At 38.3% G+C, this 13536-nt stretch overlaps 1 long non-coding RNA gene across 1 annotated transcript in view; it reads left to right on the top strand.

The window, feature by feature from the left end:
• Positions 1-3954, top strand: part of LOC131199616 (uncharacterized) — a 95306-nt gene extending 91352 nt beyond the window's left edge. Inside the window, exon 3 of the long non-coding RNA XR_009155368.1 lies at positions 3805-3954. This is a non-coding gene — a long non-coding RNA (uncharacterized LOC131199616). The remainder of the gene's footprint in view (positions 1-3804) is intronic.
• The last annotated feature ends 9582 nt before the right edge of the window (positions 3955-13536 follow it).

Here is a 13536-nt window from a genome sequence, read left to right on the forward strand (position 1 = left end):
TTGCTGGCTGAGGAACTCTGGGAGTTGAAGTCCACAAGTCTTAAAGTTGCCAAGGTTGGAGACCCCTGACCCAGTCCACATACCAAAGGATAAGGTCTGCAAACACAGAGTTAATTAAATTAGATCTCCGAGAAGAACTGCATGTTCACAAGAATAAACTACATAAACATACACAAACATATAGGTTTTATAGGTTTTATAGGTTTTATAGGTTTTATAGGTTTTATAGGTTTTATAGGTTTTATAGGTTTTATAGGTTTTATAGGTTTTATAGGTTTTATAGGTTTTATAGGTTTTAGAATATGATTTACAAAGGTGAGAACATTCAAATTGGGTTGTGGCTCCAATGGTTTGAACATTCATGTCTTTGCCATCCCACAATTCTAGGATTTCACAATTCAAGGACGCTTCTTTCCAACACTTTATGGATTCAGGGGAGAAGACTTCCCTGGGGCTACTAAGTCAGGGATGTCAAAGTCATGTCATCACGGCGTTGTCACGTGACGTATTGGGAGTTTTTTCCCCTTGGCTAAACTGGGCATGGGCATCGCCAGCGCATGATGCATACACCCCGCGGGCTGCAAGTTTGACAGCCCTGTAATAAGACAAAGAACATGAGCCTATGCTATTTACAATTTGGTGGGTTTAATGTGATTTTCCTTTATGGTGAATGAAATGCCTGCTCTGAAGATATTATTTTTATCATGTGCTAAATTTTCAGATCAACTGAACAACAAAAAAAGCATCAGATAATAAATCAGTTTTGTATTTTTGGAATTTTCCATTTTATTTTAAAAAAGGAAAAGAAAAGTTTTGAACTCTTCCATCTTTTCCTAAGCAGGGAATATTTGGAAGATACAGAGAAGTTATTTGGCTTTATTTAACTTTCATCAGGCACTTTCACATCCAATACTAAAGACCTGGGCTACAACAATAGTACTTTCACTGCTTTTGTTATGAACTCCTACACTGGATCAAAGAAGGTAAACAGAAGAAAAATGCTTTTATCCAGAGCTGAACAGATTTAACATTCATTTTATCTTTTCAGGACACTGTTGCCATTATCTGAAGTGTTTCTTTTTCTTTTTTACTATTTTCCAGAGACAAGTTCCCAAAACTTGTCTCTTGTTTTATTATACTCATTCAAAATAACCAACCATCACATAGACCCAGAGGTGGTATACAGCAGTTTCTGACCAGTTCTGGAGAATCGGTAGCAGAAATTTTGAGTAGTTCAGAGAACCGGTAAATACCACCTCTGACTGGCCCCGCCCCCATCTATTCTCTGACTCCTGAGTGCCAGCTGATTGGAAGGAAATGGGGCTTTTGCAGTAACCTTCCCCTGGAGTAGGGTAGGAATGGAGATTTTACAGTATCCTTCCCCTGCCACGCCACCAAGCCACGCCCACAGAACCGGTAGTAAAAAAATTTGAATCCAACCACTGCATAGACCTACCAATCACAATAATAGATCTTTTGTTGAACTTCTGACAGAGAAGAGTACAGATATATTTTTTTGAAATCTTTTAAAAGAGGCTATACACTTTTTATAACTTTCTTCTGTTACTTAAATTTCTCCTTAAGCCTAACTATACTTCTAGTCAGTAAAATAATGGAAGAAATAACTTAATTTCTCTTCTTAAAACTTTAGCCTAAATTTCTTGATCTTTCCCATGTTTTAAACAATTTCTAGTACATTATGAATTACAGCACTTCTTTGACACAAACATATAGGTTTTATAGGTTTTTAGAATATGATTTACAAAGGTGAGAACATTCAAATTGGGTTGTGGCTCCAATGGTTTGAACATTCATGTCTTTGCCATCCCACAATTCTAGGGGATTTGTTGCGGGCTTAGATTGGTCAACGAACCAATAACCAAAGTTACATTTTGCCCTCTCTATTGGGCCAATTTTATACAAGTGGTGAAGAAGTCATTAAAACCTGAAAGATGACAAGAAATCATCAGATCAATATTCTAGGATTTCACAATTCAAGGACGCTTCTTTCCAACACTTTATGGATTCAGGGGAGAAGACTTCCCTGGAGCTACTAAGTCAGGGATGTCAAAGTCATGTCATCACGGCGTTGTCACGTGACGTATTGGGAGTTTTTTCCCCTTGGCTAAACTGGGCATGGGCATCGCCAGCGCATGATGCATACACCCCGCGGGCTGCAAGTTTGACAGCCCTGTAATAAGACAAAGAACATGAGCCTATGCTATTTACAATTTGGTGGGTTTAATGTGATTTTCCTTTATGGTGAATGAAATGCCTGCTCTGAAGATATTATTTTTTATCATTGAGCCACTAACATATATACCCTCTAAAAGGTATAGACTGGCAGATTCCCTTTAGTAAAAAATAATAATAATCTACTTCTGCTTGTATTCGGTTATTTAGTAAATGAGTCATGCATAGCTTTCCAAACTATGCTGAATTCACAATCTTATCAGCCCTAGATAGGCATGGCTAGTGATAAAAGAAAGATGAGAATTGTACTCCAGCAACGTATGGAAGGCTGAACATTGTCCAGTCCTGGAGAGTTACAGCTTATAAATTTATCTGGATATTAGAATTTTCATAAACATTAATTGTTCAATTTATCTGAAATGCTATTCTATCGCAAATATATATAAATACATATAAAAATAAAAATAAAGAAAGAAAATAATAAAACTAGTGTTCAATGTCTACTGAAACTATTAGGAATATGGACAGCCTCAATGAAACTCAACATGCATATTCTTAAATTCTTGATATGAGCTTCCAACAAAGTCACGGAGTGAAATTTTATCCCATGGAGGAGATTCAGATCTAATTTACTCTTATCAAATTCTTGAAACCCAAATGAAATGAGGTCTGAATTTTTACTCATCAACATCTCAGAACAGGAAGCAAGAAGGAGGAACTAGTTTCCATTGCTTACATTTGTGAGACTGTGAAATAATACATTCCGAGGAAGGCTATAACTTTAAGTAAATTCATCCCAAGTCAGATATGGAAAAGAATCAAGATTCAAATTACTATCAAACCAGTAACCTATTGATCTAATATCTCAAGTTTGTCTACTATAACTTTCAGAATAATGCTCTTTGGTGGGCACATCCCAGTACTTCAATGTGCTGCTATAGTAAGAAGTGCTGTGCAATAGTAAGAGCAATTTTCAGATCAAATTCCCTGGACTTTAAAAAGTAATTGGAAGATTTCCAGTGCTTATATAACATGAATAAAATGACCCAATAATGTTATTGTTGGAATGAAAATCATTTATCTGCTCCCAGTTTTTTATTGCAGATTACGACAATATAAAAAAAAACCCACTGAGCCAACTTTCAATGGTATGATAGAAAAGATGATAATCATAAATGAGAATGAAAAATGGATGAGGAACTTAAATATGCAGTTTTTCTGGATTTAGGGAACCTTTATAGTTCACCATTATGAACTTTAAAATGGGATGCCCTATACCTGGAATGGACATCTTAGCCCAAGGGTCTGCAAACTTGGCTCTTTTAAGATTTGTGGACTTCAACTCCCAGAGTTCCAAGTCCACAAGTCTTAAAAGAGCCAAGTTTGCAGCCCCCTGTCTTAGCCTAATCTTGGACCAGCCGAGATTCACAGATGTTTAAACACATGTTTAAACACTCCTTTCCATCAATTTAAATAAGCACCCACATAAGCCTCTCCATCAATTTAAATAAGCACCCACATAACAAGTATTTTTGTTAATATATTTTTCACTGTGAAGATATTGTAGATATTGTATTCTAATACTTCATGTGATTTTTTTTTTTTAAAAAGTGTTTTGACATTTGGAAAGAGAACTTTTGGAAAATAAAAATTGGACCTGACCTGACTGGTATATCATTCTGGAAAATGAGAACCAATTTGCTTAAAAATGCAGAACAGAGAGAATCCTGAAGGATCCTTCACCAATAAATTCCAAGGAAAACAAATCCCCCAGAACAGAATGTGCAGCCGTTGAGTGAAAGCAGAATTTAATAGCAAGTGCTCTGTCTAGCATGGGTGCCAGATTTAATCTGGCACTTCCAGACGAACATTTTTATTGCTTTTATTGCCACAGCTGTTAAGGAAATCAGTGCAGTTGTTAAGTTGTTATAACTCGGTTGTTACATGAATCTGCCTTCCCCACTGACTTTGCCTGTCAGGTCACAAAAGCTGATCACATGACCCCCACAGACACTGCAAATGTCATAAACTTAAACCAGCTAATAAGCAGCCATATTTTGATCATGTGACCGTGAGAATGCTGCAATGGTCATAAGTGTGAAAAATGGTTATGTCACTTTTCTCAGTGCCGTTGTAACTTTGAACGGTCACTAAATGAACTGTTGTAAGTTGAGGACTACTTGTATTCAAATTTGCAGGTTGTTTTCAAATCATCCCCATACTTAATAGGTTTTCTCTTCTATCTAATTTTTTTAAATATCATCATTATCGCTATCACCTTTATCATCCATAGCCATTAGCATGCTCTTAATAATAAACTTAGTAATAAGGTTTTTTCCATAGGGATATAATTACCCTATGAAATTTTTATTTTTAGTTCCTAAAGCCAAGCTGCTATTAATATCAGCAAGTGAAATTAACAGTACAGAATGGAAGTATTGAAAGAGGAAAAGTTTTCTGGATAAGAAAGTCTTTCCATATCAGGTAGGTTGAGAAAGTGAAAGAAATAAAACTAGTGAAAGTGAGTATGGGAGTGAAATGTTTGGTTTATTTTGCACTTGTCTATTTCCATCTGTTTTCACTTCAAGTGTTCACCCGCTAATTCAACTCCATGAGCGCTTTTTTAAAAATCAAAGTTCTAACAACTTTGGTTCAGGGCTTGGCACGAAAGACGGCTGCAGAAGAAACAGATGGAAAACTTCGTTTACTCACCCAGCTGGACTGTGTCCATGGCGTGCTCTCTTCCACTACACATAATTCAGAAGGTTCTCACAGAAAGTGATAAAAATCATTTTACAGAAAATGGGATGAAATAACATTGATAAGGCAAGTCAACTTTTTATGAACATTTGAATATGTGGAAAAAGGATCACTACTTTGGCAAGTATGATGGAGTTCCTGAGTTAAACTTCGGAAGATGATGCAAAAAAGAAAGGGAGGGAGAGAGAGAGAGAAGAAAAAAAAATCCAAAAAAGGAAATTTAGTACATAAGGTGTGGCTACATATCTGGATGAAAATGTCTATGGAGATTGTCAGTCATCCAGGTCGCCCCAAAGGTGTTTTTTTCAAATGTCTATTGGACTTTGTTTTTGTTTTTCTTGAAGACATTTTGCTTCTAATCCCAGAAGCTTGTTCTGTTCTGAATGAATTGTGGGGAATGGAAGGATAATGACCAGATGACTGCAAGGAATATAAATCCTTCCATTCAGTAGTGAAATCCAATTTTTTTTACTACCAGTTCTGTGGGCGTGGCTTGGTGGGCATGGTGTGGCTTGGTGGGTGTGGCAGGGGAAGGATACTGCAAAATCCCCATTCCCTCCCCACTCCTGGGGGAAGGATATTGCAAAAATCTCCATTCCCACCCCACTCTGGGGCCAGCCAGAGGTGGTATTTGCCGGTTCTCTGAACTACTCAAAATTTTCGCTACCAGTTCTCCGAACTGCTCAAAATTTTCGCTACCGGTTCTCCAGAACCTGTCAGAACCTGCTGGATTTCACCCCTGCTTCCATTCCCCAGAACCGAAGAAGCTTCTTGGATGAGAAGCAAAACGTCTTCAAGCAAAAAAAAAGAAAAAGAAAGAAAGAAAGTTCATTTGTCTTTTGAAAACGCATGTTTGAAACATCTGGGTGAAAAAGAATATACCATGGATGTAATAGTTTTAGCCTTTTCAACCTGGGACCATCCAGATATGTTGGCTTAAATCTCCCATAATCTTTCAGTCCATGTGAACCTCAGGCAGCATTTGATAGAAAAGTAGAACTTCAATCAAGTTGGTGGGCTACAGGTTAGGAAAAGCTCGCAGTATCCAATCTGGGTCAGTCACCTGGACCAGAGGTTTAGTCTTCTGAGCTTTCGGGCTCATACTGGTGCCCATCCTCAGTACACTTTTCTCTAGCAGAGTATGAAAGAAATGCTAGTTTATCCATAGAGAGAAAAATAGCAGATACAACTTAGGATAGAAAGGGAAGTGATTAGAAATCTTCAAGTAGGGGGGTATAAAACTGAAATACGTATCAATATTTTTATTAGCGTGTTTCTTTCCTTTGTTTTGATGAATGTATTGCTTTTTGGTTTTCTCCCACCAAACAGCTTAGGGCAACAGACATATCGTTTATTATCCACCAACTATCTACCAACAATAGGCTATACTGAGGGACACTGAGCGGGTAGCCGAAGGCAACCTTTAAGATTCAGTGGGGGATTTTTTCCCATGTCTTAACCCCTCATTTAAACCATTATTACACAGCGACTTTGTAAGCTTTATTTTCATTATTTTATAGATGTGGAAAAGAAATTGAGACTGGGGATAATTGTATTAGACAACAAAGAGTCTTAAAACAAATTTAACATCTCATAAGGTTTTCTGGATCAACATTTACATCATCAGATATATAGAATATTGTTTCCAGATGGTACCGTAGCAATCTGATGAAATTAATTATTATTATCCACAGAATATATGTGAAATAACTTGATCAAATAAGGAAGATATAGAAGTAGAACTGTAACAACAAATAAGAGGAAACAGAAAAAATGTAGTTTGTAGAAATGAAATTGGGTACACTGTTATTTATATGTGTATATGTAAATAAATTAATATTAGACTTGTATGTATAAAGGATACATTGAAATAAGGGAGAAAAAATGGATAAGTAAGGAATGTTTAACCATTGCAAAATTGTTGGAAAGAAGCTATTGTTTAAAGAGTCTTTTTCGTTTTTTGAAAAATGTTTAATAAAAATTATTTTTTTAAAAAGAATAGAATAGAATAGAATAGAATAGAATAGAATAGAATAGAATAGAATAGAATAGAATAATAACTTTATTGTCACTTTGACTGTACGCTAATTGGCATACATTAAAATGAAATTTCATAGGGCCATAGGGGGTGCTGCAATAGTCGTAAGTCAGTTTTTTTCAGTTGTAACTTTGAACGGTCACTAAGTGAACTGTTGTAAGTTGAGAACTACCTGTAGGGGGGATTGGGTGTTATTATTTCATTATTTTTTCCTCTCTTTCTTTAATTTACAGTTGCCATGCTTACTATTTTTATGTCTGAAAACCTTCTGAAATATAACATAACATAACATAACATCAGAGTTGGAAGGGACCTTGGAGGCCTTCTAGTCCAACCCCCTGCCCAGGCAGGAAACCCTACACCATCTCAGTCAGATGGTTATCCAACATTTTCTTAAAAATTTCCAGTGTTGGAGCATTCACAACTTCTGCAGGCAAGTCGTTCCACTGATTAATTGTTCTAACTGAATGAAATATGTCGTGAAAGAAAGAAAGAAAGAAAGAAAGAAAGAAAGAAAGAAAGAAAGAAAGAAAGAAAGAAAGAAAGAAGCTGTTTAATCATGGCAGGAATAAGAAAAAAAAAGAAATAACTTCTTGTCCAGAATTACTTCATATGTTTATAGCTAATGTTGGCATCTCAGTACAAGTTTAGTCCAAAGGAATTAGGGTTGTAAATTGAATCCTTGAGGATTAACTTTGTTTAAACTGTTATTGTATTAATAAAATAAAGTTACATGCCTGTCAAATTGCTTATTGCAATTAGAATTCAACTAATCATAAGTATCTGATCACATTGTTTTCTAATTATGGTATTTTCTTTTTAAATATGGCTTTAAATTATTGCTAAGTTCTTTTTTTTCCTCCTTCCTCCCTTATTTATATGTGATACTTCAGTACTGCAATTCTGGGATGAAGATACTAAAATAAGCATACAGTAAAATAATAAAACCCATTTAAAACCAAATTTAAAATTTAAACATTTAAAATTTAAAATTCTAGTCCAGTCCTGCAGATAAATAGATGTGTCTTAAGCTCATGTGGAAGGTTCAAGGTCAGGAAGTTGGCGAAGACCTGGGGAAGCTCGTTCCAGAGGTGGGGCCCCACAGAAAAGGCCCTTCCCCTGGGTGTCACCAGTCGGCACTGCCTGGCCGACGGCACCCTGAGGAGTCCCTCTCTGTGAGAGCGCACGGGTCGGTGAGAGGCATTCGGTGGCAGCAGACGGTCCCGTAAGTAGCCCGGCCCTATGCCATGGAGCGCTTTGAAGATCATTACCAAAACCTTGAAGCGCACCCGGAAGGCCACAGGCAGCCAGTGCAGTCTGCGCAGGAGAGGTGTTACGTGGGAGCCACGAGGCTCCTCTATCATTCACAGCCGCATTCTGAACTACCTGGAGTCTCCGGGTGCTCCTCAAGGGGAGCCCCATGTAGAGAGCATTGCAGTAATCCAGACGAGATGTCACGAGAGCATGAGTGACCGTGCATAGGGCATCCCGGTCTAGAAAGGGGCGCAACTGGCGAACCAGGCGAACCTGGTGAAAAGCTCTCCTGGAGACGGCCGTCAAATGGTCTTCGAAAGACAGCCGTCCATCCAGGAGGACGCCCAAGTTGCGCACCCTCTCCATTGGGGCCAATGACTCGCCCCCAACAGTCAGCCACGGCTTAAATGAGGGGTTAAGACATGGGAAAAAATCCCCCACTGAATCTTAAAGGTTGCCTTCGGCTACCCACTCAGTGTCCCTCAGTATAGCCTATTGTTGGTACTTTTATGTCTGAAAACCTTCTGAAATATGTCGTGAAAGAAAGAAAGAAAGAAAGAAAGAAAGAAAGAAAGAAAGAAAGAAAGAAAGAAAGAAAGAAAGAAAGAAAGAAAGAAAGAAAGAAGCTGTTTAATCATGGCAGGAATAAGAGAAAAAAAAGAAATAACTTGTTGTCCAGAATTACTTCATATGTTTATAGCTAATGTTGGCATCTCAGTACAAGTTTAGTCCAAAGGAATTAGGGTTGTAAATTGAATCCTTGAGGATTAACTTTGTTTAAACTGTTATTGTATTAATAAAATAAAGTTACATGCCTGTCAAATTGCTTATTGCAATTAGAATTCAACTAATCATAAGTATCTGATCACATTGTTTTCTAATTATGGTATTTTCTTTTTAAATATGGCTTTAAATTATTGCTAAGTTCTTTTTTTTCCTCCTTCCTCCCTTATTGATATGTGATACTTCAGTACTGCAATTCTGGGATGAAGATACTAAAATAAGCATACAGTAAAATAATAACAATAATAACAATGCAATTAAAATAGTAGTATAAAACCGCAAGGCAGTAAAAGGAGCAGCAGAAGAAAATAAAATAAAATAAAATAATAAAATAAAATAAAATAAAGAATCCAAATTTAAAAGGGTGAGAATAGGGGAGGGAGTAGTTGTCAAAAACAACTTCATTGCCGTTGTCTTTTAAAGCCCTTGAGAGCTTAGAGCAGGGGTATCAAACTTGATTTCATTGAGGGCCGCATCAGGGTTGTGTTTGACCTCGGGGGGGGGGGCGTGGCCAGGGGGCATGGCCATTTCAACCCTACTCGCTCTGTTTTCAGCTGCAGTGGCTTCCTGCAGTCCTCTGCCAGAAAAAATGGAGCGTTATGCCCTCCTGAGCTCCATTTTCGCTGGCAGAGGCACTACAAGACGGCCCTTCGCTGATTCCAGGATGGCCCCACGGGCCAGATCTAAGCACCCGATGGACTGATCCAACCAGGGAGCCTTGAGTTTGACACCCCTAGCTTAGAGCCTAACACTCTTCCATTACAATACTTTTAGTATGCTAGTTAGTTTTACTTAATATTGGGTACTAAGAATTGCAGAAGTTTTTTTCAGAGAACTTTGCCTGTCATCAAGGGTTCATCAATCTAGCTTGTTAGAGAGGACTTTCCCCTGTAATGTATCTAAGCAGTGAAATTTAGGAACTGTGTTTACATGCCACACACTCAGTATAAGTACAATTTGTAAAAACATATATATTTAACAGAATGTTAATTAGATGATTTGGGTATCTGGTACTTATTTTTAATAGTGTTTTCTCCCATTTCCTTTTTAAATTTTACATTTACTCAGCAAAAAAAAAATGGCTCCTGCACTTGAGCAGCAAATATGCTAATGTCACTGACTAATAAAAGAATTGGCTGATGGGTGGATATCACCTTCACTTTCATTTGTTGCTGATGTGGAATACTGTAGTTCCAGGAGGAGCTTTGCTGGATCAAGACATTGAGAATCACTTCTGCAAGCAAAATTTCCTTGGCAAGGTGGTTCAAATATGATCCTCACACCCTTACATCAAATCAAATTAAATATATTATTATGGCCATAGGCCCGATGTTTACAGTACCAACCAACTACTCTCATTCATGCTGGGTATCTTGAAAACACAATGAAATATTTAAAATAGTCATTGAAACAGTTATAAATCTGCAGCTATGATGTTACAAAATTCAATATAAATGGAAATTTTCCTACAAAGTCCATCACTTTTATATTTGAACCAGTAGTGGGTTGCTACCGGTTCTCCCCAGTTTGCAAGAACCGGTAGTAAACATTTTGAGTAGTTCGGAGAACCGGTAGTAAAAATTCTGCCTGGCCCTGCCCCCAATCTATTGCTGCCTCCCGAATCCCAGCTGATCGGCTAGAAGGAAAAAATCAAGACTCACTTCTCAAAGAAGAGGGAAAAAAAACAAGGCACCATCCCTTTAAATTGAGAAGCCAAGAAGCCTCCCAACCGATCGGCTCGCTTCTCAGCCAGGAGATCGCTTGGCAAAGAAGAAGGTGGGGGGAATGCTGTCGTTTTAAATTGACAGAGCGGCTAGAAGCTCTTTTCTGGGTCAGCTGAACAACAAATTGGATAAGAGGAGGAATTCTTATATGGTTCAATGTTTTTGAAGTTTTGGGGTTTGTGCAACATGGGCTTTGTGTTTCTAAAATGGTTTGGGCGATTTCCATTGTGAAGTATCCTGTCTTGAATGAATGAGTTTTCTGCCTGCTTGTAAATGGAGCCGAACTTCCGGCTTCCACTTTATATTATCTGTAAGCACCGGTAGCTGTGTTCTGCTTTCAAAGTTTCCTTTATGCAGCTGGCAGAAATGTGGAATTCCAGGCAGGTTCATTGGTAACAGCTTGATTATTCCTTAATTATCTGGGATATTTTATTTGGGAAATGAAGAGGGGGGAGTTTGATTCCTTCCCAGAACAGATTAGTGGGGTGGGGAGGAAATGGGGATTTTGAAGTAACCTTCCCCTGGAGTGGGGAGAGAATGGGGATTTTAGGCTTGCTGTCAAACATCAGCCATAATACTAATGATTGTTTTGAACAATATGCAGGTTGTATTACATGAATGGCTATTTTATATGTAAAATTATGACTGAAACCTATATAGGTTCACAATGTCACGAAGTTTGTCCTTAGTTTTAGGTTGCTTCTCTCTTTGTTGAGTTTCCATCCATTGCTTCTTGTTTTGCCTTCTGGTGCTTTGGAAAATACTTTTCCCCCCCCTTCTTTCTAGCAGCCCCTTAAAAGCCTGTTGCCTATTACACTCTTGGGCAAAGCATGTGAGCCATTTCCTCCTTTCAGTGGTCCATGAAAGTGCATCTATAGCAGAGGTCTCTAACCTCGGCCACTTTAAGACAGCAAAGCTGGCTGAGGAATTCTGGGAGTTGAAGTCCATAAGTCTTAAAGTGGCCAAGTTTGGAGACCCCTGGTCTATAGTATGTAGATAATAAAGTTGAAAAAAGGCGAACAACATTTTTGCAGAACTATAGATACGTTAAGGCTGGGTGTGACAAGGAATGGCTGGGAGGGGAGGGGCCAGGCGAGGTACCCCTTGACATGAGAGACATTGAGTTGGCTACACCTACCCAGTCATATGACCATCAAGCCACACCCACTGTCACATGACCATCAAGCCACACCCACAAAATAAGCCATGCCCACAGAACTGGTAGTAAAAAAAATTAGAACCCACCCCTGATTTGAACGGAAAAGAGGACATTACTAAGTTGTGTAATTGAGACAGAAAATGAAGAAAATTTACACTGCAAATCAGGAAAGTCACCACCAAATCCAAAAAACATCACCATGTGAAGGACACCTCAGTAGCAAGGTGTCTATCACAAAATGGATTTACTATATTTCCCAAGCGAGAACAGCAAAGCAGAACAAAAAATGCAAGCAGAGAATAAAAGAAGAAAGAACAACTTTTATAACAAAGGTGTTTACACACCTTGAGAAGCATAACACTGAAGATATGAACCAACAAAAGTAATGGTCTTCATCATCAACATAAATTATTGATTTTGAACCAGGAAATAAGTGGAATTTCTCACTGAATCACTTAATGATAAAAGATATACTTGAGGAGCCCGGACTGGCAATGCACGGAGCTATCTTCTTTAACTTCCTTTTCAAAGTAGGTCTCATCAAGAAATATGAAAATGGTACATGCATCAAATGGGCAGTGTAGGGGCTCAGTGGTTAAGACACTGAGCTTGTCAGCTAGAAAGCCCAGGTTTGAGACCTGAGTGTCATGTGATGGGTGAGCTCCCATCCTTGCCACAGCTTCTGCCAAGCTAGCAGTTTAAAAGCATGCAAATAAATAAATAGGTACCACTTTGATGGGAAGATAGCAGTAATCCACAACATCATGCTGACCTAGAGTCAGCTACGGCGGAGTAAAATCCATAGAGACTCTTTTACCTTTTTCTACATACTTCAATATAAAGTGAGGGCTAAGACACTGAGAAACCTGCTTTTACTTTGGAAGAAATTGTTTAAACTTAGCCCAACAGAGTCTGGAGGAGAATGGGAATGAGAGAAAAAAAGCTATCTAAACTCTTTTTTCTCTTTTCCGACTTCTAGAATTTGATTCATACTGCTCCTATTTTTTTTTTAAAAAAAACACCAAATCAATGGGAGTCAGATCAGCAGATTTTATTCTTACAAATGCATCGATAAATGCAAATATACATTCAGATAGTAATTGATTGCTGCCATTTCTACACAGACAGCCTTCTTCCAATTCAGATTTATTGGCTGGAAGGGGTGGGAATGGAGGGGGTCATACAGACTTCTACAAAGACGTTTACTGCAAACTTTGTTCCTGCTGCTGGCAAGTACTAAGCAAAAGCAGAAAAGGTCAACTTTACATTTGCAGGATCTAAAAAACCTCTTTTTTAAGAGGAGACCCCCGCTCCTATTCAGAACTGGCTAATGCAAACCACCTCACTATTTAGGATTGCAGTTATCAAGAGTTTGCTTGGTAGGTTTAATCAATAGTTCATTTAAGGGTTTATTTTAGCTACATCTGTTTAAAATAGCATTCCTTTAGTGCAGGGGTGTCAAACTCAAGGCCCACAGGCCAAATCCGGCCTGTGAAGTGCTTAGGTCTGGCCCATGGGGCAGCCCTGCAAACAGGGAAGGACCAGCCAGTAGTGAAATCCAATTTTTTTACTACTGATTCTGTGGACGTGGCTTGGTGGGCATGATGTGGCTTTGTGGGTAAGGC

The sequence above is a fragment of the Ahaetulla prasina genome, chromosome 5 (assembly GCF_028640845.1).
Source record: "Ahaetulla prasina isolate Xishuangbanna chromosome 5, ASM2864084v1, whole genome shotgun sequence".
Classification (NCBI taxonomy): Eukaryota; Metazoa; Chordata; class Lepidosauria; order Squamata; family Colubridae; genus Ahaetulla; species Ahaetulla prasina.